The sequence below is a fragment of the Leucoraja erinacea genome, unplaced genomic scaffold (genome assembly GCF_028641065.1).
Source record: "Leucoraja erinacea ecotype New England unplaced genomic scaffold, Leri_hhj_1 Leri_141S, whole genome shotgun sequence".
Classification (NCBI taxonomy): Eukaryota; Metazoa; Chordata; class Chondrichthyes; order Rajiformes; family Rajidae; genus Leucoraja; species Leucoraja erinaceus.
Window position 1 is genome coordinate 248,141 of NW_026575693.1, and position 23,702 is coordinate 271,842.

The 23,702-nt window shown below is 46.1% G+C and overlaps 1 long non-coding RNA gene across 1 annotated transcript; it reads right to left on the bottom strand.

The window, feature by feature from the left end:
• Window positions 1-405: 405 nt before the first annotated feature.
• Window positions 406-20,527, bottom strand: LOC129715806 (uncharacterized). Its single transcript, XR_008726558.1, has 3 exons — window positions 19,463-20,527; window positions 12,998-13,090; window positions 406-500 (listed from the first exon to the last, which is right to left on the bottom strand). It is a non-coding gene; the product is annotated as an uncharacterized LOC129715806 (long non-coding RNA).
• Between the last annotated feature and the right edge of the window lie 3,175 nt (window positions 20,528-23,702).

Below are 23,702 nucleotides of genomic sequence, written 5' to 3' on the forward strand. Positions count from 1 at the left end.
TTTTCGGCCCGAACGTCCCCAGTTCCTTAGCTCCATTAGTGCCGCTGCACTCGCTGAGCGTTTCCAGCCCTGCTGTGTACCCCGGGTACTTACAGCGCTGGTCCGTGCTCTCTGTCCTGCTGCCTCCGCGCTGGCCGCTAGCGACTGCTCCCAAGCCAGTCTCGCTTGAGACTGGCATACGGGACCTCTTTGCTTTGCTTCCCGCCCGGCCGAGAAGTGAATTTTGCCGGTGCGGGAGCGAAGTCGGGCACAGGTTTTTCCCCTCCAGGGAAACGCGTGCTGTTGCTGCTGCCGGCTGCTCGCACTCCACGGGTCTCCCCGCCAGCTTTCCGCAGCCTCCTAAATGGTAAGTAGAAAAAAGGAACGCAGAGTCTCTTACCTGCTGTTCCCGACTTTCAATTCAATCGCCTGTTTCAGTCTCTCCCGATAGAATTTTGTCAGCTGGAACAATTGGTACTCGCTCCACTGTGTCAGGAGCTCAGAGAATGCAGACGTTAGATCTGTGTATTCAAAGAGAGAAACTAAACACCATCTAAACCAGTCCCATTGGCTCCCGCTATAACAGCAACCCTCATACTGACTGTTCCTGCCCCCTCATTACAATGATCAAAACTGAATATCGGAATAAGACAATGTGCTGGAGGAGCTCAGTGGGTCAACCATCATCTCTGGAGAACATGGATAGGTGACGTTTGGACCTTTCTTCAGGCTGATTGTGGTGGAGGTGAGTGGGGAGAAATATGGACAAGAGGAGGGACAGGTCAAAACCTGGTAAGTAAGGTGAATACAGGTGAGGGGAGTTTTTGATAGGCTAATAATTGGACAAAGACCAGAGATGAAAAGGTGGATGTGAAACAAGAAGTGAAAAGTTGCAAATTGTGAAGCGAGACTAATTAATGTATGTGGAAAGAGAGGGGAAGGGTGAATTCTGCGCAAGGAATAAAAATGGTTAGCAACCTGAAAATCCAGTAGGTCTTAGCGGAATGTTCAGCAATACAGTCACCGAAAATCCCAGTCGCCGAGTCTATGCATTGACTCGCCAATTGCCAACCATTGTAATTCTCTTCCCATTGACATTGCAACCTCTCTGTCCTTAGACACATGCTTACTGGAGGAACAGCGCCTTAAATTCCGCTTGGGTAGCCTACATTCCAATTGTATGAACAATGAATTCTCCAATTTTAATTGACAATCCAAACCGCACACCCGCCTTATTTCCTCCCACTCTCTCCAGTGTCTTGCACCGCTTACTGCCTCCCCACCCCCCCCCCCCCCCCCCCCCCCCCCCCCCCCCCCCCCACCCCCACCCCCACCCATTTTTTTCTCTCTATATTCCTTTCATTATTTACGCAATTTCCAACACTCAATCCTTCTGCCTAACATCTTAATTTTCCAACTTTATCCTTTGGCGAACCACCTACCTATCAAAAAACTCAATTATATCCATCTCATTTGCCAGGCTTTGTGTTGCCGTTCCTCTCTGCCAGCTTACGGCTGCCCCCTACAATCAGTCTGAAGGATCGTGGAGGCCGAGGCAGCGTGAGAGCAGGGGAGGATTTGACAGTGTGTGACCCAGGGGGATGCGACAACGTGGGTCCCAGGAGGATGGGACAGTGTGTGACCCAGGGGGATGGGACAGTGTGTCAGCATTAAACTCCATCTGCCATCTTTCAGCCCATTTTTCCAAATGGTCTGTAGACTTTGGAAATCCACTTCATTACCACAACACATCTTGGTATCATCTGCATACTTACTAATCTAATTTATCACACCTTCATCCAGATCATTGATGTACATGACAAACAACAAAGGACCCAACACAGATCCCTGCGGCACCCCACTAGTCACCTGCCTCCAACCCGATAAACAGCCATCCACCATTACCCTCTGGCTTCTCCCATTCAGCCACTGTTGAATCCATCTTGCTATTCCTGCATTTATACCCAACCATTGAACCTTCTTAACCAACCTTCCACGAGGAACCTTGTCAAAGGCCTTACTAAAGTCCATATAGACAACATCCACTGCTTTACCCTCGTCAATTTCCCTAGTAACCTCTTCAAAAAATTCAAGAAGATTAGTCAAACATGACCTTCCAGGCACAAATCCATGTTGACTGTTCCTAATCAGACCCTGTTTATCCAGATGCTTATATATATTATCTCTAAGTATATTTTCTATTAATTTGCCCACCACTGAAGTCCCTTTTTAAACAATAGAACAACATGCGCAGTACGCCAATCCTCGGGGACTATTCCCATCTCTAATGACATTTGAAATATTTCTGTCATAGCCCCAGATATTTCTACACTAACTTCCCTCAATGTCCTAGGGAATATCCTGTCAGGACCTGGAGACTTATCCACTTTTATATTTTTCAAAAGTGTCAGTACTTCTTTTACTTTGAACCTCATAGTATCCATAGCTACTCTACTAGTTTCCCTTACCTCACATAATTCAATATCCTTCTCCTGGGTGAATACCGAAGAAAATAAATTGTTCAATATCTCCCCCATCTCTTTTGGCTCTGCAGATAGCTGTCCACTCTGTCTCTCCAATGGACCAATTTTATCCCTTGTTATCCTTTTGCTATTAATATAGCTGTAGAAACCCTTTGGATTTACTTTCACCTTACTTGCCAAAGCAACCTCATATCTTCTAAATCCATGCTGACTTTGTCCAATGATTTCACCACTTACCAAATGTGCTGCTATCCCATCTTTATCAACTGACTAGTATTTTCCCCACTACCGATGTTAGACTAACTGGTTTGTAATTCCCCGTTTTCTCTCTCCCTCCCTTTTTAAAAAGTGGGGTTACATTAGTTACCCTGCAATCCTCAGGAATTACTCCAGAATCTAAAGAGTTTTGAAAAATTATCACTAATGCATCCACTATTTCTGGGGCTACTTCCTTAAGTACTCTGGAATGCAGCCTATCTGGCCCTGGGGATTTATCGACCTTTAATCCATTACCTAAATTACCTAACACCACTTCCCGACTAACCTGGAATTCACTCAGCTCCTCCATCTCATTTGACCCCCGGTCCCCTGCTATTTCCGGCAGATTATTTAGTCTTCCTTAGTGAAGACAGAACCAAAGTAGTTATTCAATTGGTCTGCCATGTCCTTGTTCCCCGTGATCAATTCACCCGTTTCTGACTGTAACGGGCCTACATTTGTTTTAACTAATCCTTTTCTCTTCACATATCTATAAACGCTTTTGCAGTTAGTATTTATGTTCCCTGACAATTTTCTCTTTCCTAATTAAGCCCTTTGTCCTCCTCTGCTGGACTCTGAATTTCTCGCAGTCCTCTGGTAGGCTGCTTTTTCTGGCTAATTTGTATGTTTCATCTTTTGTTTTGATACTATCCCTGATTTCCCTTGTTATCCACGGATGCACTACCTTCCCTGATTTATTCTTTTGCCAAACTGGGATGAACAATTGTTGTAGTTCATCCATGCAGTCTTTAAATGCCTCCCATTGCATATCCACCGTCAACCCTTTAAGAATCAATTGCCAGTCTATCTTGGCCAATTCGCGTCTCATACCTTTCTTTAAGTTCAGAACCCTTGTTTCTGAATTAACTATGTCACTCTCCATCCTAATGAAGAACTCAACCACAATTGAAAGACGGACCTAGCAGGTAAGAAGAAATTTATTCTAAAGTTTTATTTCTTCCCCTTGCTGTGCTTTCTGTTGCAGCACGTTGGACAAGGGGAAGAAAAAACGGGCACCTGGACCGCAGGCTGTGGGGAACCAGGTAGATCCCGGCAGCCGTCAGCCATGAGTGACCAGCGGCTCCAGGACCGCAGGCTGTGAGGAACCAGGAAGGTTCCGGCAGCCGACAGCCAGGTATGACCGGCGCAGGCCGAGCCCAGCACCGTGAGCTGTATACCCGGAAACAGCACAGTGGGCTGCAGGCAAGCAGAACAGGAGTCGGTCCGGCCGATAGACTCAGGGAGTCCGGCCAGGAGGAAGCGCTGCCCAAGGGCAGTGGAAGTGACCATTGGAGTGGTTACTAAGGTTCACTTACCAACTCCAACTCTGCTAAGCTAACTCCAGCACCATGAGTCGTACAGCTCAAATCAGCGCAGCTGGCTTCAGCCCGGCTGATCATACTCATCTGCGTCCGGCCGAGAGGACGCGCTGCCCGAGTGCAGCAGAGGTCCGCCCGTGACTTGCTCCAGAAGATGGAGCAAGCTCACTATGGGAGTCGTCGCACTCCCACAACAGCACCTTATCGAGGGCTGTAAAATAATGCATCTCCCTCGACAGCATTGTGGACCAGGGATGGGCTGGTCCTGAAGAAGGGGACATGGCTGAAGAAAACGGCAGTGTGCAGGGGGTGCAGAATCCTGAGGAGCTACTGGGAGTGGTCACCAAAATTACGGATCAACGAAAGCAGGAGTACCATTGCAGACCAAGCTGGCGGCCAGCATCGACTACCTGTACTTCCATCCTCTGCAGGAACAGGTAACAAAGTTACGGAGAAGTATATGCCTCCTGTGAACTTTACTTCATTAAAAGTGCCTGCAATCTGGGGGTACAGTGGACCTGGCACAAAAACCCAGGAGGTCAAACTACAGAAGATTCTAAAACTTCTGACAGCGGGCATATCATTGGTGCTCGCCCAGACGATTGCACTGAGATGACAGCAGGACTGACATTGCTCCGCAATACCCACTATGAAATCAATTGCTTGCGAAAGCACAGTAAACCTGCACTAAACCTCAAATTTGCAGGGTTGTGCGAAACAGCTGCAACACAACCGGGGGGGGGGGGGGGGGGGGGGGGGGGGGTGGGGGGGGTCTAAACAAGTAAAAAAAAAAGCTCGACAAAGAGTTTAAAGTGGTCAGGCTCATAACAGCGTCATCAGCAACGGGCAGACCACACACCTCAGACGGCAGCACCCCTATGCATCCACCAGCAGGCATCAACACCAAGACGCTGGTGAAAGCATGAGGGCAGCGTAGCAACCACAATGGTCCTTTTTAGGCCAAGGCCCAGAGCGACCCTCATGGAAAATGTGCCAACCCCGTACTCCGACGCCTCTTCCGCAGAAGAGGCAGAAGTTGAAGAAAGGGTCGTACCACCGGCAACCAGGGAGGTAGGTGGATCTGGTTCCTTCCAGAACACAAAGGTGTACGACCTGCACTAACAGAGGGAATGTTACACTTGTTTTGGGAGACATGGAGGGATCATTATCGATACCTAAAATTTAACTGGATAGGGCAACTATGGCAGAGTTTAGCGTTGACTAATGGACTAAACTTCAGCCCCAAGACTGTTCACCAATATATTAAAACTGGCCTTGGCAATACTCAGGAAACAAAATATATTTTCATGGCATATCTTGATGATATATCAATTGTGGGAGAAAACCGTGGAACTAGCTAAATCAGCAGTCTTAGCTACCAAACATTGGGTTGAAACTCTGGGGTCATCTCCATCCAGATAAATCTTAGTTGACGGCATCCACAACTATGGATTTACAATTTTACTTCGGAGTCACGTGAGTGATTCCGTGAAGACCCCAGCTCCAGTGCGCATGCGGCATAATCGCACAGCGTGCAGAACGCGGCAGCCAGCGGGAGTCGGCAGCTCCCGCATCCAAGGACGAGAGGTAAGTACTTACCTTAATCGGGCCTTGTGGTTTTTGCTCCAGGGGGAGCAAAGTGAGGCATGGTGAGCGGGCCCCGTTTCGACTCCAGCGTGGGGCCGACAGTGACGGGGACAAGGTGCCACCCGGACCGCTAACGCTGCGGACCAAAGGTGCCACCCGGACCGCTAACGCTGCGGACCGCTGCAAGGAGCTGCGCCAATGCCGGTCCGCTGAACAGCTGTTCCGTACAGCCGCGGACCGGCGGGAAATTTTAAAAAACCCGACCGGCAGCCCTGCAGACTCCTGACCAGGAGAATCACCGCCCGGGAACCGCCACAACGCCGCCTGGAAAACGGCAGGCAGCCTCTACTTACAGGTAAGGGGAAATCTTACCAATTTACAGGTTCTACAGGAGCCATCTTCCTCCAAGCTGGAACAGGTTGGAGAAGGCAAAAATGAGTATGTCTGTCTCCCCAAGCCAGAGGAGGTCATGAGTTCACCTCCAGGAGAAGGACTGCCTGCCCAACTCCACACGAGGGTCCTTATCTGGGAGGCAGCCACCGGTAGCGGTGGAGCTATTTCAATGCTCCCGCTCACTCGACACCGAGCCGCTCCCTGTGCCGCCGGTGTAAAGGGGCACTGGCTGAATGCCAAGGGAGCTGACTCTTACCCCAGTGCTATTGCACTAGCCATCTCCCTTGTCGAGGGATTGATGCAACAGCGGAGTGGAGTGCTTTGCCTCCTCCCATTTAGCGCATCCTTTATGCTCCTTTTTTAAGGGCTAAGGAGGCCAGGGCTGGGCTGGCTTAAGTGCTGGGCAGGCGGACGAGAACAGCAGTATGCCAGGGGAGCAGGATCAGGAAGAGCCACTGGGTGTCGTGGGCCACTACATGGCTCCTCCACGCGACCATCTTCCCAACAAAAGCCCTGCAGGAACAGGCCTTTCCAGAGGCAAATCCGCAGGCAGCTGGGTCTCGTAGACTCACAGACAAGCAGCGAATTCTACAGAAGGTCAAGATGTTACCACCTTTGCTCGCCTTTGGTGCTGACGCCTAAGATGTTCCCATATTTGGGATACTCGACTGAACGATGGTGCATATAGACCTGCCCGCAACCCCGAATATATGGGGCTATGCAAACCGCTGCTGCGGGGAAGAGGGAGCAGGCTATGGGACGAGCAGGACATCACATCCAACACCCAGCTGGCAGCACCCCTCGGCATCCACCAGCAATATCAAACAAGGACTGGTGAAAGCCTGGTGACCGCTGCAGATCCCCATAGTTCTTTTTAGACGGGGCCCAGAGCGGAGCCGTGGGAAGATGCGCCGCCCCACCGACAGCACCAGCCTACCAGCAAACTACGCCTTCATGAAAAACAACAAGCATGGAGGTAGGTAGTCTGGTTCCTCCCAGTTTACACTAAAACAAGGGTGTTCTACTAAACTGCATGGGGAGTGGGCTAAGCATGGGATGCTGTCACAAATAACCAAAATATACTCAACAGCATTAGAGGATAAAAACGAATTCAAATTGGGCATTTTACTGCCAGTTCAGCAATGCGCCCAAAGGGCTGTTTCTCCCTCTAAGAAAAGAGAAGTGAGAAGGCAAGCTGAACTAAACAGGCACATTACTAAACGGATTGGAATTTGTATCGAATATATTCACCAAAACTATAAAAGATGATGAATGTAGCATCATCATTGATCTAATATCACTAAATAAATCTGTTGAGTATATCCACTTTAAGATGGAGGTGGAGTTTTGTCACTGCCAGACATCTGATCTCCCTAGGATACCTATGGGGAGCATTGATATGGGAGATGCTAACTATCTTATACCATACACTAGGATCATTATAGATACCTAAATATATTTACCTGGATCATGGATATCCCGGTTAGGGCAACCATGGGAGCATATAGCATTTCATATGGTCTAAACCTCCGCCCTAAACTATTAAAAATGGCCATGAAAATATTAAGAAAACAAGCATAATCATGGCACATATTGGATGATATCCTCATATTAGGGGAAACAAAGGAATTAGCTGTGGAGCAGTTCTAGCTACGAAACAGCTCCCTAAAGCTGAGGTTCATCCCACGCCCAGATAAACCAGAATTGAAGCGTTACTACCAAGGATTATCTGGGCTTCAATAACAATTCCGTCCATATGACTGTTACTTTGCCAAGACACTTGGGTCACTATAATCAAATCATGAATGTACCCACTGAAGCTATATCACAATTAAGGTGGTGGGCAGACATATATTTGGCATAGTTTTCAGCCCTATTATCATCACCAATCCCAACTTGGTTATTTTTAAAAAACCAATGCCAGTACTTTAGGCTGGGGAGCAACTAAACTCCATATCCAGCACAGGTAACAGATGGACCAAGTCACAAACATCGTTACTACACATACCGGGCATCAACTTCTTGGGATTGGTGATCGCCTATTGGGCTAAAAAACATATGCATTTCAAATGCAGCACGTACATATGTGGTTACGGATTGATAATACTATGGTGGTGGCTTATATCAACCATATGGGGAGCATAATAATCATTATTGTGCAACAAATTGGTCAAACAAATCTGTCAATGGTGTGTCAAAAGACATTTTAACTATCAGCTGCCTATGTCCTAGGAAGCTAGAACACAGTAGGAGACACCATGTCACGGGGTACAATTTATGATTACATTGAATAGATGTCATAACCCAAAATATCTGCTAAATTTATTAAGCAGTTTGAAAGCCAGATATCAATTTGGTTGCACAAGACGGAATCACCAGTAACCCATGTATGTGACTTAGGAACCAGATTAGAGGCAGCAGCGATAGATGCCTATACGCTGGAAGGGGGAATTTCTGCTTTGCCTTCCTCCCTTCTGCCTCATCCGTCGGGCACTTCGCAATACAGATGGGATCTGTCTCCGAGATATTGAACGTGCCCGACCGGCCTACAGCCATGGTTCCCAGTTCATCACGACACGGTGGGCGAGTCACCTATGGATTTCCCTAGTGGACCATGGTTGCTGACTCAACCCAGTATCAGGCATAAGCCACCCATGCCAGGGAAACATCAAACTCCTGGGTGCAGGTTTTGAATAGACCTTACCAGGGACTGGGATTATCCAAAGGAACCATTACCACCATGTCGGCATCCCTGCGAACAGTCACTAAAAGCTAACATGGGTAAAATACTGCCACGACGCAGGGACAACGAACTATTCAACCACTGACGTATTGGAGTTCCTGGAACATCTACACCATGACTAAAAGGTGAGTTACAGTGCCGTAAATACAGCATGGAGCTCCTTATCTGCTTATCTAAAACCGCATGTCAGCAGAGCATGGGATCCCATCCACTGAAGGTAAACTTATGAAGGGCAACTATAATATAAGCCCCAAACACCCAGGTATATACCCATGTATGGGATATTGGTGTGATATTGACATACCTCAGAGAATGGCACCAGCCAGATCCCTCAGCTTGCTTAATCTATGTTTTAAAAAAGGCTCATGCTTATGGCTCTCGTACACGCTCAAAGAGTCCGGTCACTCCATAAACTAGACTGGATACATGGTGATTACCCCAGACGCATCAAGTTCATATTTAGGTCTGGTAAAATCTAACTCGCAGGTATATGGATTCGGCACGAACTAGCAGGGTCGAGATCGCCTGTGTTTTCCATGCTGTAGTCGTTATATGGCTATATGGACCAGGAACGCCCGATTCACTGGTGGGATTCCGGGCCTACCCACCAGAGTCCAGGTTGAGTGTGGTGACCCATCTACTACTATATATAGACACAACCCACTATCTTAGAGGGAGAGGAAAGCCTATGGGTCAACCACAGTAACCCAAAACGGGGTACGAGCCAAACCACTCCAAGGTGGCTCAAACAGGTACTGAAAGCTGCCGGAATAGATAATAATACATTTAATCCCATTCCACTAGGGCAGCATTGATATCAGCGGCTGAACGAATGGACATCCCGGTTGACCACATTTTCAATACAGCAGAATGGTCAAGGGAACCGCGTTCAGAACATTTTTTATTATAAACCGTTGATAAACCTGATTTAATTGCAGGAGAATATTACAAACTGCAATATTAATTTAAGCTCAGAGGAGCTCTGTTATGTTGTTATTGTTAACAAATACCTTTCTGTTTCTTTTGAAAGCAGATCCACTGGTTGATTACGATAACACTTCCTCCCTCATAAACTTCGGCAGTGAGTGAAATAAAAACTGTTACACGGTTTGAAATCACAGACCTTTGAAGTCTTCACGGAATCACTCACGTGACTCCGAAGTAAAATAGTAAGATTAAACGAGTACTTACCAGTACGAAGTTTGATCTGTATTTTATGAGGAGTTACGGTGAGGGATTAAGTGCCCGCCGCTCCCACCCTCATTATACAGATCAAGCTAATAAACTGATGTCTCGTGATCTTTACTATCTTACTTCAAATATTGTGTCTATTCTGTGATTTCACACCGCTGCTTCGAAGTATGCCGCATGCGCACTGGAGCTGGGGTCTTCACTTAATCCCTCACCGTAACTCCTCATAAAATACAGATCAAACTTCGTACTGGTAAGTACTCGTTTAATCTTACTATTAACATTATCCATATGTCTGTAACATTGCCAAAGAGTAAAGCAGCAGACTTGGTGGAAGCCTACAACAAATTTAATTATTATAAAATAAACCATCTATTCGACAGGAGACAAGAGTATTTGGGAAACTAGTAGCAGTATTTCCAGCCACTCAGTTTGGGCCTTGCATCATTAAAGCTCAAAAAGGGCGAAAGTGCAAGAGCAAAAACACCTTGCAGGTCACTTTGATCGATCTATGCAGTTACCAGCCAAAGCAATTTGGAGTTATAATGATGAAAGGGAATACTTGGCATAGTTCCAGCCCATCATTATTAGTAATCATCATTCACATTACAAATGGAGGTCAGCGCTCATGGCTGGGGAGCTACTAACACTATATCCAGAACTAGTGGTAGATGAAACATTAGGAATCATAATTACTAAAAACACACTGGGTATAAATTATTTAGAGATGTTGGGTGCGTTTCATGGGCAAAATGCCTACTGCTCACAATGCACCATCTGCATGTCCGCCTACAAATTGATGATACCACAGTGGTGGCATATATACATCATATGGGTGGAATAAAATCGATATAAGGTTGTCAATCTGGCCAATACAATCTGGCAATTGTGTGTTAACATACATATTTGGTTATCAGCAACTTACCTACCAGGTAAGCTCAATACAGTGGCAGACACCAGGTCATGAAAATTCAATGACAACACCGAATGGCTGTTGGACCACAAAAACGTTTGCTGATATTACTAAAAGATAGGGACACCAGATATCGATCTATTTGCATCTAGACCCAATCACCAGTTACCAACATATGTCGCTTGGGAACCACACTTGGAGCAATGGACGTTTCTCACTGAATTGGGGAAAATTGTTTACAATGTTTTTCCCCTCCTGCCTCATCAGTCGGATCCTATGCAAAATACATATGGTCTGAACATCAGGTGTCTTGAAAGAACCTGATTGGCCTACACGGCGATGGATCCCTGTGGTCTCGAACATAGTCTCTGAACCATAGTCCACCATGCTAAGATCCGGGCTGGTGGACAGGACCATGAACATGATCACGGCGACCTATCAAAAATCAACAAGGACTGGTGTAGCGTATAATACAGCTACAACCACCAACGTCCTGGGAATTCCAATCCAACCTCCATGTACATGAAGGTCTGAGCGGCAGCGCTATAATTGGGCAGCAGTGCCCTGTCAGCTTGCTGGTGGCGGGCACCACGACAACTCTCCATGGGATCTCACCCTCTAGTTGCCAAACTTATGAGGATTATTTACAATACTAACCCTCCTACAGCGAAGTACTCCCAGATCTGGGACGCCAGTGTTGTACTAACATTGCTAGAGGCACCAGCAATGTCTCTGTCCCTGGGGGGTAAACTGGAATTCCAGGCATACCCATATGACACCTGACTGTGTGTAATGACACACCTTCTACTATACCTTAAGACTACTAAAACTTTAAGAGGTAGTAAATTGGGACTATGAGCAGCCATAAACAGCCTAATGGCCGGGTATCCGCACAAACCATCGCTAGATGGCTCAGACAGGTTTAGGAGCTGCTGGGGTGGATACTGACATCTCTATCCACAAGGGCAACAGCAACACCGGCAGCAGGAGACAAGGAAGTGCCTATGGACCATATCCTGGCAACAGCAGGCTGGTCTAGAGAAAGACCTTTGAATTCTTTATAATAAGCCCATAACCAAAACTGCAGTGTTGCAGAATCAAGTTTGAATTCTGTAATATATTTAGCCCTAGGGAGCATTATTTTGTTAAAATAAATTGTTATTGTTTGAATTGGATACATGTCTGAATACGATAACATACTTCCTCCTTTGAATGACTTCGGCAGTGAGTGAAGCATGGACTGTTCCACGGCTTGAAATCATAGATCTTTAAAATCTTCACGTAGTCACTCACGTGACTCCGAAGTAAAATAGTAAGATTAAATGAGAATTTACCAGTCTGAAGTTTAATCTTTATTTTATGAGGAGTTACGATGAGGGATTACGTGCCTCCGCTCCCGCCCTCTATTATAAAGGTCAACTGGTATATTAGTTTTTCTTATCTTACTATGTTTATTTCAATTACTATTACTGTGATTCCACACCGCTGCTTTGAAGAAAGACACGCACGCGTGCTGGCGGGGTCTTCACGTAATCCCGCATCGTAACTCCTCATGAAATAAAGATCAAACTTCAAACTGATAAGTTCTCGTTTAATCTTACTATTATGTTGAAAAGTGGCCCTTTTTGATTTTTGCCCTGGATTTGTCTGCCTGCCACTTTTACTTTTCACCTTGCTACCTATTGCTTCTACCCTCATTTTACACCCCTCTGTCTCTCTGCTCATGCTCCCATCCCCCATGTTGGTTGACGTGTCCAAGGTGGGCCGGAGAGTCTTGTTCCATGCCGCATGCCTCTATGTCTCTGAGGCACACCTTGCACCATAATACATCTAACAGTGCGGACTACACATAGTCCAAACACATAAGAGTCGCCACGTTTTATGCACCCTTATAATCTTCTCTCTTCATTCCTCAGTCACTGCATTAATGCACATCTGAATCTTCAATGAGGATGATTCATCACCTCCACGATCACTCCCTCTGTCCTTTCAACTACTGCCTGCAGATGTTAACATCCTCTCTTTCTCAGTCCCTTCCTTAATCCCCAATCCTTCTGACCTGTGGACCATGTATTAGATGCAAACCAGATATCAAGACAACATTTATATTGTGAAGAATTCTGCAACACACCTGTGTCCGTCCTTGTTGTTGAGGTCACTGGAGCCACAGTCTTGTTTCCAACTTCAGCCGTGGTGTGGATAGGTGTTACCATATTCTGCTGTTCTGTAGTAACCCGAATAATAATAGTGGGATTAGACAATGATTAAATCGAGAAGGAAAAGATTACTCAGTGAACCGTGAACCACTATCTACCACTATGATCTCCCGGTGTTGGGGGTGGGAACGGGTAGGTCTTGGGGGGGGGGGGCGTGGAATGTTAATATTGAACCAGAAACTAAACTGAATCAGCCATTTCCATCCTGTGGCCTGGTGGTGGAATTCAAACCTTTCCCCATGGACCACAAGGGACACATCAAGAGATGTGACAGCTCCTACACTATCCAGGATAACACTGGCCACTTGCCTGGCAGCTCATTCACTTCGATAAATGGGTCAATAACTAGACCGATGCTGCAAAGGCCCGTGCTGGGTCTCCCGGCTTTACAGCCTATATTAATGACGCGGATAAAAGGACTTCAGTTTAGCAGGGCACTTGAAAATATGGCACGTGGATTGTTTGGATCGTCGAAATAGGCTGATTGAGCAACTAATGAAATGGAAAGATGCAGCCTGTTGGGAGTAGTTGTATTGGTAGAGTGGCTGTGTTGAGATAAAGTGCTGCGTAGAGGGCAAGTGCGAGTTTTTGGCAAGGAGTCTAAGGAGATCAAGGTACAGTCTGTTGAACATGCGTGAGATTGTTGAGCTTGTTGGTTCTGATTTCAGTGCCGTCAACAGGCAGGTGGAATGATGCGACGTTCCTCCGGCAACACGTGGGATGTCAGAGCAACTGCTGGTGTCCCTGGTGACTAAACCTGTGGGACATGTGTCCAGGAGCAGCTCCTTGCAGGCAGTATTTGGGAACTGGAGATGCAGATGGATGACTTAGGGATCATCTGAGAACTCTTTTGGACAAAACTAACAGCAAGGTGGTCATGCTCAAAGACCAGGATGAAAGGATGTGGGTGAGCCACCAGGACCTTTAGTCAGTAAAGTGTGTAGGTGACCATTCTTTGTGGCCATTCCCTTTCAAAGCAGGTAGCAGTTTTGGAGACTGTTAGGGGATGACCCATCAGGGAAGAGCAGTAGTATCAGGCAGGATGAGGCTCCGTGCCTGGCAAAGCCATAGTGGTAGGATACACATCTGTTGGGGAGAGGGGCTGGGTGGTGGACAGGAGATTGTGTGGCAACAATCGAGACTGCAGGATTGTGCGTTGCTTTCTGGTGCCAGGGTCCACGATGACTCGGAGCGGCTACTTGATATTCTCAAGGGGGAGAATGAGCCAGAAGACGCCGTGCATGTTGACACAAATTACATTGGACTTTACGAAAAATGTAAAAATAAAACAGGGCAGTGATCTTGTGGGCGTACCCCTTGTGCTCTGTACAGGGAAACAAGGGCAGGTGAATGCATTGCAAAGGAGCTGATGGGGGGTGCAGGAATTCATACTTTTGTACCAATGGGATTTCTTCTAGGGCAGACGTGACTGTACAAGAGCGGTGAACCCAAGGGGAATGTCAATATTCCGAGAGGAAGCTCCCACAGTCTTCATCACAAGAAACAGACAATTGACATGTCTTTTACTAACCCACCAACTCCCACAACTATCGTGACTACATTTATTCCCACTCTGCTTCCTGCAAAGACTCTATCCCCTACTTCAATTCCTCCGTCTACGTCACATGTGCGCCCAAGATGAGGGTTTCCATACTAGAACATCTGAGATGTCTTCATGCTATATGGGGGTTCTCCTCTCCCATCATAGATGAGGCCCTCACTCGTGTCTCCTCGGTACCCCGCAGCTCTGCCCTTGCACTCCCTCCGCTTAGTCGTAACAGACAGAACACTCCCTCCGCCTTACCTTCTACCACAGCAGCCGTCGCCTGCAACACATATAACCATATAACAATTACAGCATGGAAACAGGCCACCTCGGCCCTACAAGTCCGTGCCGAACAACTTTTTTCCCTTAGTCCCACCTGCCTGCACTCATACCATAACCCTCCATTCCCTTCTCATCCATATGCCTATTCAATTTATTTTTAAATGATACCAACGAACTGCCTCCACCACTTCCACTGGAAGCTCATTCCACAACGCTACCACTCTCTGAGTAAAGAAGTTCCCCCTCATGTTACCCCTAAACTTCTGTCCCTTAATTCTGAAGTCATGTCCTCTTGTTTGAATCTTCCCTATTCTCAAAGGGAAAAGCTGGTCCACATCAACTCTGTCTATCCCTCTCAACATTTTAAAGACCTCTATCATGTCCCCCCTTAACCTTCAGCGCTCCACAGAATTAAGACCTAACTTATCCAACCTTTCTCTGTAACTTAGTTGTTGAAACCCAGGCAACATTCTAGTAAATCTCCTCTGTGCTCTCTCTATTTTGTTGACATCCTTCCTATAATTGGGCGACAAAAATTGTACACATAATCTTCCAAAATTTCCGGCACCTCCAACTGGATCCCTATCACTAGCCACATTTTCCCATCCGCACCCCTTTCCGCCTTCCGCAGAAGCCGTTCCCTCCGCACATCCCTGGCTAACTCATCCTTTCCCACCCAAACCAGAACCAGGGGCCACAATTTAAGAATAAGGAGTAGGCCATTTAGAATGGAGACGAGGAAACACTTTTTCTCACAGTGAGAGTTGTGAATCTGTGGAATTCTCTGCCTCAGAGGGCTGTGGAGGCTGGTTCTCTGGATGCTTTCCAGAGAGAGCTAGATAGGGCTCTTAAAGATAGCGGAGTCAGGGGATATGGGGAGAAGGCAGGAACGGGGTACTGATTGGGGATGATCAGCCATGATCACATTGAATGGCAGTGCTGGCTCGAAGGGCCAAATGGCCTATTCCTGCACCTATTGTCTATTGTCTAAACCACCCCCTCCCTCGGCTCGGTCCAGGGACCCCGACAGACATTACAGGTTAGGCAGAGGTTCACTTGCACGTCTTCCAACCTCATCTACTGTATCCGTTGATCAAGATGTGGACTCTTATGCCCTTGTCCGACTTAGGAAACCTGAACGGAAACCTCTCTGGAGACTTTGCGCCCCGCTTGAACCAACCTGATATCCCGGTTGCTTGCCACTTCCCATTCCCACACAGACCTTTCTGTCCTCGACCTCCTCCATTGTCAGTGAGAGGCTAAACGCAAATTGGAGGAACAGCATCTCATATGTCGCTTGGGCAGTTTACAGCCCACTCTGCACATCACTGTCTATATCTCTCGTTTCCCTTATCCCTAATCAATCTGAAGAAGGGTCTAGACCCAAAACATCACCCATTCCTTCCCTCCAGAGATGCTGCCTGACCCGCTGAGTTACTGCAGCTTTGCGTGTCTATCTTTGGTTCAAACGTGCATCTGCAGTTCCTACTTATACATCCTGACCGGCAGGTTTGCTACTGCTATGTGGGTGGATCAAACCTAGATTGGTTGAAGGCTGGGATCCAATGCATGACTGAGGCAGATGAGAAGCTGGAGGTTAGTATGGATTGTGATCTTGACAACGAGCAAGGAAGGGCTGCTTCATTGAATTGCAATTATTTTAATGCGAGAGGACTGAGAGGTAAAGTGGATGAGCTGAGGGTGTGGATAGGTGTGTGCAACTGGGATGTTGTAGCCATTACAGAAATCTGGCTGAGAGGGCCAGGTCTGGCAGCTTAATGTTCCAGGATATAGGTGCTACAGGAGCGAGTGAGGTGAGGGTGAAAGAGGACGTGTGATGCTTTATTGATTAGGAAGAATGTTACAGCAGTAGACGAGATTACATGACTAATGGATCCTTCAAGTAAGTCTGTATATTCGGGAACTGAGGAACATATTAAATGAAGCAATCCGGCGGGTATAAAGGGGTCAGGAGATCGCTGGCAGATAACATTAGGGGAAATTCAAAGATCTAATATTTACATAAAGGGAAATTGGGCCCTTTAGAATCCTAAGCGGTCATCTCTGTGTGGAGCCATAGGAAATGTACAATACTCCTATTGAGTATTTTACGTCTGTGTTTAATGTGGAAAAATATGAGTAAACCAGGGAACGTGGGACAATTAATGGAAGTGTCGAGGAGGTGCTGAATATCTCAAGGTGTATGAAGGTGGATACACCTCCCGGGTCTGATCAGTTATATCCGAGGTCAGTGTGAGAAGGTAGAATAGAAATTGTAGGTGACTTGGCTTAGAAAAAAGAATAATCATTAAGTATGGGTAAGGTTCCGGATGACATGGGGGGGGGCGGAAGCTATGCTGTGGCTGCATTTAAGATGGGCTGCAAGGTAAACCATGGGAAGTATAAACTAGTGAACATAACGTCTGTGGGAGGCAAATTACAGGAAAATATTGAATGGAACGATATCTATTGGTATTGATAAGGGCTGATAACGGATAGTTAACATAGTTTTGTACGTCAGATATCATGTCTCACAAATCTGATTGAATTATCTGAAGTAACTTAAAAGATCTATAAGGGACTTTACTTACATGGTCTTCAGGCTATTTGGTAATGTTCCACATGATAGGCTGCTTTGGAAGGTTTTATCACAAGTGATCCAGGGAGAGCTAACTGACTGGATAGAGAATTGATGATGAAAGGAAGCAGAGGGTGGGTGGAAGTTTGTTTTACAGACTGCAGGCCTGTGACTAGTGGTGTTCCCCATGGATCATTGCTGGGCCCCATTGTTGTTTGTGGTTGATATCAAAGATGTGGATGAGAACACAAGGCATGATTATCTAAATGTTGCAAAGGGATCTTCATCTGTTGGGCTGAGGAATGTGGAATGGAGTTTAATACAGATAAGCTCAAGGTATTGCATTCTGGGAAGACAAAGCAGGACAGGACCCCAGTGAATGACAGGCCTCATCATTCACAATATTGAGTGTAGAAGTCGGGACATTATGTAACAGATGTACAAGACTTTGGCCAGGTCACATTTAGTGAATCGTGTTCAGTTCTGGACACCCTGTTATAAGAAATATGTCACCAAACTGGAAAGGGTGCGGAGAAGATTGACGAGCATGTTGACAGGACTTGAGGGCCTGAATTACATGGAGAGGTTGAGCATGCAAACACTTTATCCTTAGGAGCGCAGGAGGACGAGGAATGATCTTATTGAGGTGGATAAGTTGTGATGGGAGTGAATAGTGTTTTAGACCGAGAGTAGGGGAATGAAGAACCAGAGAACATAGATTTAAGGTTCGAGGAGAAAGATTTAGGAATCTGGGGGAGACCATTTTCACACAGAACGTGTTGGACATATGGAACGAGCTACTAGAGGAGGTAGTTGAGGCAGGAGCTTCCACACATGTAAAATATATTTGCATAGGTGCACGGATCAGGAAGGTTTAGAAGGGTAAGGACCAGATGCAGGCAGGTGGGACCAGTATAGATCTTGAACCAATGAGCCTGTTTCATTGCTGTATGAGTCTATGACTTTATGATTTGGATTAATGAAGCCAAACCTGGAGATGATACATAGAACATAGAATAGTGCAGCACAGGAACTGGCCCATCGATGCCCCATATCTGCACCAACAATATCATGCCAATTTGATCTAATCTCATCTACCTGCTCATGGACTGGATCCTCTGTTCCCTGACTGTGTCAGACATGTGTCAGTCTAACAGCGTTTCCACCGCCTCCTCATGCAGGACCTTCCAGGAACCGACCGAAATCTGTGTAAAAAACTAGTCCAGCCTGTCCCCTTTAAACATTCCTGTCTCCAGTCAGAGACATCCCCACCCTGGGAACAAGACTGACAATATCTATTCCCCTTATATTCTATACTTCTAATGGGCCGCCACTCAGCCTTCATTACTCAGATAAAACAATCCAGTCTTTGTCTGCCTTAACACAGACCATATTTCCAACTGATGTGTATTCTAGTGGATCACTTGACAGCTTTCCTCATGATCCACAACTCTGCAAATAGTTCTACAAATAGAGTCTGCATCCCGGGGGCATGAACATCGAATTCTCCCAATTTTGTTAGTCCTTGCTGTCTCCTCCCCCTCCTCAGCCCCCCTGCTGTCTCCTCCCATCCCCCAGCCTTCGGGCTCCTCCTCCTTTTCCCTTTCTTATCCCCGCTCACCCCCGTCCCCGATCAGTCTGAAGAAGGGTTTCGGCCCGAAACGTTGCCTATTTCCATCGCTCCATAGATGCTGCTGCACCCGCTGAGTTTCTCCAGCTTTTTTGTGTAATCTGCAAATAGTTCTATTGTCCACCAACGTTTTTGTCCAAACCATGGACATGTTTAGAAATTGTGGATGTTCCAGAACTGATACTTGCAGAATACTATTGGTCACGAACCTCGTCAGTATAATACTCCTCCATCACTATTCCTCTCTCCTGTTCCTCCTCGTTCTAACCCCTTTGGTTTTTCTCTTCCCCGTCCCTACAATCTTCACCATTCTGCAGCATCCAATCCACTCCAATTTCACTCACCTGCTCCTTGGATGAGACTCGATGATTCCTTGTTAGATGAAACTCGGTCATGATGGATTTCCCCACTTGGGTCAGTTCCAGGGCCGTGAACCACGTCTCCTGTTCCACTCTCTCGGGACTGACATTGTTCCCTTTCCTCTTCGGCGGCTTCACATTCCACCGAGGTTCTGCTCTCAATCCGACTTTGCTTTTCTGTCGTTGTTCCTGTGTTCTGGCCATCTTTCTTTGATTTGGTGCCTGGCCAAAGTCTTTTGAGGACCTTGCCCACTTGAGTTAATTTCCCACCTGAAAAAAAAAATTCCCGGTTGCAGAGCAATTTCTAATTGAGAAAACCACAGGTTGGGAATAGCTGGCAGCATTCTGAGCTGACATTCTGGGGCAAGTGGATGTTAACAGTCGTCTTAAATACAGAGCAAAAAATAGTCCCTTTGGTTCAACCTAACCAAAATCCCCCATCAATCCACATTGACCTTAATATCTCTAAACCACACTGTCCAAATGTCTTTTGGGGAAAAGATTTAATAGGAATCTAATGGGTAACTTTTCACACAATGGGTGTTTGGAACAAGCTTCCAGAGGAGGTAGTTGAGGCTGGGATTATCCCAACGTTTAATAAACAGTTAGACAGGTTCATGGATAGGACAGAATTGGTGGGGTATGTGCCAAACGCGGGCAGGTGGGACGAGTGCTGCTGGGACATGTTGGCCTGTGTGGGCAAGTTGGGCGGAAGGGCCTATTTCCACACTGTATCACTCTACAACTCTATGACACGTTATTATTGTACCCAATTTATTTGCCACACCGGACAGCTTGTTCCAGAAACCCACCACTCTGTGTGATGATGTTAACCGCCAGGTTCCCTATTAAAGGGTTCCCCTCTCACCTTAAGCCTTCGCCCTTCAGATTATTCTACTTTGAGGAAAGAAATACCTGTGCATACACCCTATCTATTTCCCCGCAAGATTTTATACAACTCTATAAGAAAATGCATTTCGTTGTCTCTGTACTGTACACTGACAATGACAATTAAAATTGAATCTGAATCTGAATCTGAAGATCGCCCTTCACTCACAATATTCAATGATTTTCTCATGTTCCGAGGTACCGTGAAATGCTTTGTTTTGCACACAATCCTGTAAAAGCATACAGCAGACCGCAGCTTGGCCATACACAAGGGTCGCCACGTTAATGTTTAAAGAACAACAGAAGATAACCAAAAAGACAATACGGGAAAAAAGGTACGAAGGTAAGCTAGCCAAGAATATAAAGCAGGATAGTAAAAGCTTCTTTAGGTATGTGAAGAGGAAAAAATTAGTTAAGACCAAAGTTGGACCCTTGAAGACTGAAAAAGGTGAATTTTATTATGGGGAACAAGGAAATGGCAGATGTGTTGAGCAGGTACTTTGGATCTGTCTTCACTAAGGAGACACAAACAATCTTCCTGATGTACTAGTGGCCAGAGGATCTGGGGCGATGGAGGAACTGAAGGAAATCCAAATTAGGCAGGAAATGGTGTTGGATAGACTGATGGGACCGAAGGCTGATAAATCTCCAGGGCCTGATGGTCTGCGTCCCAGGGTACTTAAGGAAGTGGCTCTAGAAATCATGGACGCATTGGTGATATCTTTCCAATTTTCTATCGACTCAGGATCAGTTCCTATGGATTCAAGGGTAGATAATGTTATCCTACATTTTAAGAAGGCGGGAGAGAGAGAACAGGGAATTATGGACCAGTTAGCCTGACATCGGTGGTAGGGAAGCTGCTGGAGTCAATTATAAAAGATGAGATAACCGCACATTTGGATAACAGTAACAGGATCGGTCCTAGTCAGCATAGATTTACAAAGGGGAAATCATGCTTCACTAATCTTCTGGATTATTTTGAGGATGTAACTAGAAAAATTTACAAGGGAGAGCCAGTGGATGTAGTGTACCAGGACTTTCAGAAAGCATTTGATAAGGTCCTACATAGGAGATTAATGGGGAAAATTAGGGCACATGGTATTGGGGGTAGAGTGCTGACATGGATAGAGAAGTGGTTGGCAGACAGGGAACAAAGAGTAGAGATTAACAGGTCCCTTTCAGTGACTAGTGGGGTACCGCAAGGCTCGGTGCTGGGACAGCACCTATTTATAATATAAATTAATGATTTAGATGAAGGGATTCAAAGTAACATTAGCAATTTTTCAGTTGGCACAAAGGTGGGTGCTATTGTGAACTATGAGGAAGATGCCATGGGAATGCAGGATGACTTGGACAGGTTGGGTTAGTGGGCAGATGCATGGCAGATGCAGTTTATTATGGATAAATGTGAGGTTATGCACTTTGGTAGCAAAAACAGGAAGGCAGATTATTATGAAAATGGTGTTAAGTCGGAAAATGGGAAGGACAACAAAATGGTATCTGGTGGTCCTTGTTCGTCATTCAATGAAAGTAACCATGCTGGCACAGCATGCAGAGAAGAAAGCAAAAAGCAAAGAGGTCCTTCTGCAGTTGTATAGGGCCCTAGTGAGACCACACCTGGAGTATTGTGTGCAGTTCGTTCCCCTAATTTGAGGAAGACATTCTTGATAGTGAGGGAATGCAGCGTACATTCACAAGATTAATTCACGGGTTGGCTGTAGTGTCATATGCTGAGAGAATGGAGCAGCTGGGCTTGTACACTCTGGAATATAGAAAGATGAGATGGGATCTTATTGAAAAAGTTAAGATTATTAAGGGTTTGGTCACGCTAGAGGCAGGAAACATGTTCCCGATGTTGGGAGAGTCCAGAACCAGGGGCCACAGTTTAATAAATAAGGGATAAAACATTTAGAACGGAGATGAGGACACACTTTTTCACACAGAGAGTTGTGAGTCTGTGGAATTCTCTGCCTCAGAGGGTGGTGGAGTCCGGTTCTGTAGGTACTTTCATGAGAGAGCTTGATAGGGCTGTTAAAGATAGCGGAGTCAGGGGATATGGGGAGAAGGCAGGAACGGGGTACTTGATTGTGGATGGTCAGCCATGATCACATTGAATGGCAGACTTTAAGGGCCGAATGGCCTCCTCCTGCACCTATTGTGTATTGTCTATTGTCTATTCCCTCTTGGACATTTCAACTGAGCTGGGAGGACAAATTCTGGACAGACCCAAGAGTACCACACTCCTGAAGAACTAAGATTAATGTCTCCTGCACACCAAAGAATAAAGTCCTAGCCGACTCAACCTCTTTCTATAGTTCATGCCATCAGGAACTGGGCACATCCCAGTCAATCTTCCTAGCACAATCTTCCAGATCAATGTTATCTTTTCTGAAATAGGTTTACTAAACTGACAAAATACACGTGGGTCAATGTATTGTAACATAATGTCCCAACTTCTATACTCAATTTCCAGAACGATGATGGCCAGCATGCCAAAACCACCATTATACACTCGTGATGCCATGTGTTGGGACATAGGTAGTTTAATGAAGTTTACACATAATGGGCATAATGGTCTGCGCTGACCAGCGAAACCCTCACAATAGCACTATCCTACACACAACATGGACATTTTTTTAACAAAGCAAATTAACCTACAAATCTGCACATCTTTGGAGTGTTGGAGGGAACCGGAGCATCCGGAGAAAACCCGCGCAGGTGACAGGGAGAAACTAAATCCTCCATGCAGACATTACCCATAGTAAAGATCAAGCCCTGGACTCTAGTGCTGTGCATTCAAAGTTCTCCAGGGCGATACTCTCCAGGGTGCTTTCGTTCAATGTGAAGGTCCTGTCCTAGTTCAACTTCCCAAACATTCATGTTCAAACTTACTAAAGATACGTTGTGCATCCCCATTTATTAAATTTCTTCAGATCAGTTAGCAATGGGCCCAACATGGACCCCAAGTTGCGCACCATTCACAGACCTCCGATCTGATGAGCAATATTCGCTCTGCATCCAGCCATCAAGCCAATTCTGTATCTAGTTAGACATCTCCCCTAAGACACCATACAATCTAACCTACCACATGCAATGTTATCGGCTGAAATCTGTATAGACTCTGTCTCTGGCCCTGCCCTCATCAACGTTCTCAGTTACTTCATCAAAAGAGCCAATCAAATTTGTGAAAGACGACCTCCAAACCCAAAACCATGCTGACTATCCCCAATACCTGTCTTGTCAAATACACATACATCTTTATATCCTCTCCCGTAACTGTCTTACCAAAAACATTAGGCTTACTATAGCTTTCATTCTGCGCATGGTTCCCAGTCTT